Here is a 6,133-nt window from a genome sequence, read left to right as displayed (position 1 = left end):
GCATATGCACACCCAGCAATACAGATCATCTTCCACATTAACTTCAATGAGTCAAAAGCTATTACTGGCTGTACGTGGCAAACGAATAGACAAACTGTGGATGCAAATTTTCTCCTCCTTGATCTTGGACGATTTTGCACCTACAAAACAACTAGCACCTTAGGTTAAGGCCAAAAGTCTCACGCGCCCACGATGAAAGGGGGGGGGCTTTGGCCGAAGAACCTCCGATGCCAAAGTTAGAATTTTAGAGAAAAAGTGTTTAGAGTATTTGGGATTTTTTGTAAGAGAATTGGAATGATCTTTTGGTGGAAATGGGAATTTATTTATAGGGATAGGGGTGGCCGGCCTAGCTAGGGTTTTTGTGTTTGATTTAGGTTTAATTAGCCAATTTATTTGGCTATTAAACATAAAATGAATGTTTTGGTGGTTTTTGGAATTAATTGGCTAGTTAATTAGGGTAATTAAAAAGGGAAAATAGTGGAAAAGGTGGAGAATAAGATGGTTTACTTTTCTTGATGGGATTGGCCGGCCACTTTAGTAGTTTTAGGTTTGGATGGGTGTTTCAATTGATAATTAAGGGATTGATTAGGTAATTAATCCCTTAATTAGTCAATTATTATGATTTTAGGAAATATGAAAGGAATAAGTATATTATTTAGCTAATTGATTAACTAAATAATGAAATGGGAAATATATGAATAAATTAGGTTTTAAGTTGATACCTATTTTTGGCACTTTTGACTTGGTTGAGGAATAATTGTCTGCTGCTTGCGCGTAGGACTCCCGGTATGCCTCAAGGGTAGTTTTGTCTTCCTTTGTCAAAAATTCACGTGTCGCCTTGTGATTATTTTTTGCTCCACACAAACCAACAACTCCACAACTTGACGTTAAACTAATTTTGCGTCGGGTTTGGGTTTTGCATGGCTTCTTGTCAATGTTTCTCCTCCAGGACACAAGAACAAGAAATCAATATCTATAGAGCGTTAAGATCACGGGACACATATTGGCAAACGTTTTTATAGCTCTTATTCGATAACTTTTTTCAAATATGCGAATTGTCTTCAATTCAGTATTCATATATCATTCTTGAAAAAAATTAGATAAATACAAAATCATTAAGACATCCACTTGTAGTAAAGAAAATGAACAAATACAGTTCTATAAAGTAATACTAAATTTAATCCAACGATTGTATGACTTCGTATTTGGGTCTTTTTGGTAGGCTTAGTCTTTGAAAGAAGACCTAAAAATAGATGGTTGGATCGTGCAAATACGATGTGGATCTAAGGAATACCTATTTTTTTAACACTTTTGGACGCATTTTATAGGTCTCACTTCACAGTGTATTTTAACGATTCAACCTATATATGTAACTAAGATGCTACAAGCTGGCCTCTTAGGGTTGGTTTGGTATTACTGTGCTTTTAAAAAAAAGCTGCTTCTGCTGTGCTGTGAGAATAAGTAGCTGTGAAATAAAGCAGCAGAGTGTTTGGTAAACTTTTTTGTAAAAGTGCTTTTGAAAACAAAAGCAGTATTATAGTGTTTGGTAAACTTTTATGTAAAATAGATGTGAAAAAAGCCGGTTTTTCAAAGCTTGGTTTTGCAGCTTCTTGTTTTTGGCTTTGGGTTTTGCAGCTTCTTGTTTTTGGCTTTTTTTTCACCCAAAACTATGAAAAAAATCTGAAGCTGAATGTTTACCAAACACAAAAACAACTACCAGCTTTTTTTTATACCAGCTTTTTTCAGAATCACCTCAATACCAAACCAGGCCTTAGTCCCGTGGCTCTCAAGGGAGTGTGACTAGTAAGCTCGGGTGGGACTACCAAAATACAGTGGTTGTGTGCTACTTCTTCGTGAGACTCACATGGTCCAACTGCTCTTACACAAGTTTATCTAGTTTGCAGTCGGTATGCCCGTACACAAGTTTTTCTCGGTTTGCAAACACAAACCACCAACTAAACTAGTGTGGCATTTGGAGTTGATCTGCATGTTGATGACATGCAAATGTTTCCAATAAACTAGGCTGGGCTTCAGCAACACTCATATTTTTGTTTTAAGTGTTTATGCAGAATCAACAGACAAGACATTAAATCCAAGTTTCTTTTCTTACAGTAATATGCATTAAATACTAATCAACAAAATCAACTGATTAGAATACAGAATACAAAATTCAAGAATTTATAACTATTAAGGTTTTCATAAAAAAATCAACATAATTAATCAATTGATTATTCATTCCGACACATCAACGCCGTCTGTTCAATGTTAGAATTGCTTTTATATTGTTATCTCCATACAATTCTTTCTAGATAGGGTTGGCTGGGTATGACTGCGATGTATACCCAAACAAAGTTTAAATACGTGAGATGCCTCCCATTACAACAAACCAACCGCAGGAGAACCAAAAAAAATTGAATTAACAACAATGCTTTTGTTATTACCTGTGATTTATCCGCAATACTGTCCTCTTCTTTCCAGTCAAAGGAGGCAGCGCTTGTGGCTTCTCAGTTATGAACTTACGATGGCAAATCCACTAGTAAAATTCTTGGCAGAATTCCCTAAAACATCACACAAAGGTGCACCTTAGTAACTTTACATATGACTCATTTGACTACTTTTGGCATATGATATGATTTTTAACGTCTATGCAAATAGGGTCAAAATCACTTGAAATACTTGCAAGAATACAAGGATGTTGTAGTATAGATGCTCATGCAAAGTCGTTCTCCTCAAGGACTATTTGGATAATTTATGTAGAAACAATTCCTAATCAAATACTTAGAATTAAAAATAGAGAAAAGAGATTCTGAAATTGGGTAATATTAAAAACTAATATGCCAAAAGAAAAGAGTTTTACATGCCAATTTATAAAAGCACTAGGGTTCCACCATCACCTAGCAATCTTATGTATTTTTTACCAATTACTTATGATCTAAACATGCCACTTTGAAGGTTAGGTTTTCCTAATTTATATTCTACTTGGAACCTCCAACATAGAATGTATATCTAACATACAACTCGTCCGGACGTTCGGACGTTCGGATCAAATCTAAACATGAAAGACTCATTATGTTTTACGAAAACCCTTTGAAAAATCATGTAACCCTTAAGACGTGTTCATCCTAAGTGAAATTACAATTATTAATCACAAGAAACCAGCATCAATTTCAGGGAACCTTCTAACCAAAATTGCATCAAATTACTTTTCTAAATATCCTAATAGTGATCAGGCATTAAGACAATTAGATAGTTTTAATCACGGTGATCAATAATTCAAAGTATGCATCCAATCAATCATAAGCAATTAAATAAAATTCACATATTCATGCTAAGGCTCAAGACTTTGCCCTAACAAAGCGGACATTAGTTACGCATATTCATAATTGAAATCATAGAAAATATTATTAGAATGAATAAGAATGAAAACACCTTGAATTAGAAAATCTGAAAGCCTTTGAAAACCCTAGCAAGTTCTCTGTCTCCAAAGTTGCATAAAAGAAAGCGTAGAAAAGACTAAGAACGGCCAAGCAATATATTTGCTAAGCCATCGCACAAACCCTAAAACATAGGTCTCTTATTCCAACTAGGAAACTAAATAATAATAAAATGGTTTAGAAAATAAAGTCTTAATTATGCTAGGAGAATCTGCCAAGTTTGTACAACCACGTTTTAGCCTCAGATATCCTCTAAATCTGGCCCATGATAGCTTGTTTTAAAGATCGAGACGTTCTAAACACATCTCCATAAGGCCACAAACCCATCCGAGGTCATCTTGGACTCCAAAAACACAATTTAAGCCCAAAATGTCACTATTCCAGAACTGCACATCGCTGCTTTATTTTATTTCCAGAAAATCATCACTTGGTAGAAAAATCTGATATTTTGACACGATCAAGCTGAGCGACCCATGAACATCCTCCAACTGGATTTACTCCAAAATTCCTCCATTTGACCACATTTTGCTCCAGATGAAGTTGAAAGTCCTATATTGGAAATACAATTCAAAGTATCAAAATTCTTCTAAAATAATAATCAAAATATACTAAGAATATGGTTAAATATATAATATAAAATCTACTCATCAGCATACTAAAAAGCAAACAAAGTAATAGAAGACTCGGACATAGTCACAGTTCGCTACGATAATATGCTTTCCTTTTTACGCCCAAGTTCGAATCTCCCTCTTTGTAGTACATATTAGATTAGAATACCGAAAAAATACAAAAATAAAAAGTAAAAATGCGTGTTCCTTTCTTAAACCAGAATACTCCTTTGCTAGTTCAACTAGTATTTAAAAAAAAATAAAAAATAAATAGATGATCTAGTTCTGTGCACATCTATTTTTAGCAAAATGTACTTGTTGTGCCAGACACAACGTCTCCAGCTCTAATAGAAAAGTTAAAATGGTTCCTCATGTTTCTACTAGAATCGGGCACGTACGATACGTTCGGGATATAGAAAAAACACTCCTGGTTTTTGTTAACTAAAATGACATTAATTATTGTAGTTTTATGGGCTTTCAAATGAATGACAAAAAGACTGCAATAGGATATGGCTTCTGGCAGTGAAATTAAAGAACAGACCCCAACAAATTGTTGTTGTTTCTATATTAATATATATATACTTCCTTTCCTGTTTCTTATATTTGAGCTACTAGTAACTTCGACCTAATTTTCTTTTCATCTTTCTAGTTCAACCACCTGTATTTAGTAGGATAAGACTTTGTTGTTATATAGACAAGAGGAACAGTCTTGTTTTTTGGATCAAAGACATCAATGTCATGACAAAAAAAATGACTCAAAATAAAGGTCACAGCTATTCTTTTTGAGCTTCTAGATTCGAACAGGCAGTAGCCCTAGATATCTTTATTGGTGAAAGGCCAACAGAAGTTGAAAGGAAGGCGAAGGCGATGATATTCATTAATCTAACTCAAAAAATAATATCATATCAACATGGAAGACAATTTCAAAAGTTCTAGATTTGTAGAAAATACGATGAAAAATAAGCAAGTAGCCGATAAAGCTTGCAAATGCAGGACCCAGGTCATCGTAGTGTCAGATGTCGAAGATTTTCAGAGTTGCAGAAGTTGACCGTCTAAAATCTCGACGACTTTAGTAGGGTAAGAAATTTTCTGTAGGGCAACATTAGTGAAGATGTTGATATGCATCTAACACAGAAGATTAATAAATAATATATATAATATCATCAACGAAAGACGAGATAAAAGACGCTTCTGAACTTGGCCTAAATTAGTAGCCCTCACAGTCACAGCAAAAGCAACGGGAAAAACTATACCAAAAACAGAAATCTTGCAAAGGGTTTCCGTAGCCACCTCTACAAAAATTTCTCAATGGTTCTAGTCAGTGTGGTTTTAGGCACAGCACCAATTATCGTATGCTTCTTCTCACCGTTGATGAAAATCATGATATGGTTGGGACGCTCCGAATTCCATATTTGGTTGTAACTGAAGGACTATCGCTTGTGCTCAACTTAAAGCACTTACTATACTCCTTTGCCAGTTCACCTATTAAGTATTAATGGATGGATCATGCGGCAGGGCCCCTCACCATGGAGAAAATTTAACATTGACAATAAATCAAACAACAACAACCGAAGTTTTATCCTTCTTACTGGGCCAACAACAAATATTCCAAAACTTTCGGTCAAGAATCATGTATATAGATTTGACAAATAGGGCCCCAGACATATAATTCCAAAACTTTCAGTGGGTGAGTCATCATATAATTGAATACGAGAGATTAAATAACTTCAAACTCATATAGGTCTGATAATCGCGAGATATTATAACTCGTTTGGATGTGTTTTTAAAATAATTAAAAGCGTTTTTAGTAAAAATATTTTTAGAACTAATTCTTAGTAAAAAAAAAAACTTAAAAGTGCTTCATAAAAAAAGCACATAACTAATACTTTTTTCAAAAAAACATTTCAAATGTTTTTAAAACCTTAAAACACTTTTAACCTTTTTAAAAATACATCCAAACCTTTAGATTCTACCTGCCTCTTTCATGTCCTTCCCTTCAAACCGGACAAGTATGACTTTTCACCACCGCAAAGGCCAGATGACATGCTAATTATTGCATTAGGGATAGTGGTGGAAATAATTTTGTCAGTG

This window comes from Malus sylvestris, chromosome 17 (assembly GCF_916048215.2).
Source record: "Malus sylvestris chromosome 17, drMalSylv7.2, whole genome shotgun sequence".
Taxonomy (NCBI): Eukaryota; Viridiplantae; Streptophyta; class Magnoliopsida; order Rosales; family Rosaceae; genus Malus; species Malus sylvestris.
Note: the sequence above shows the minus strand (reverse complement) of the source record.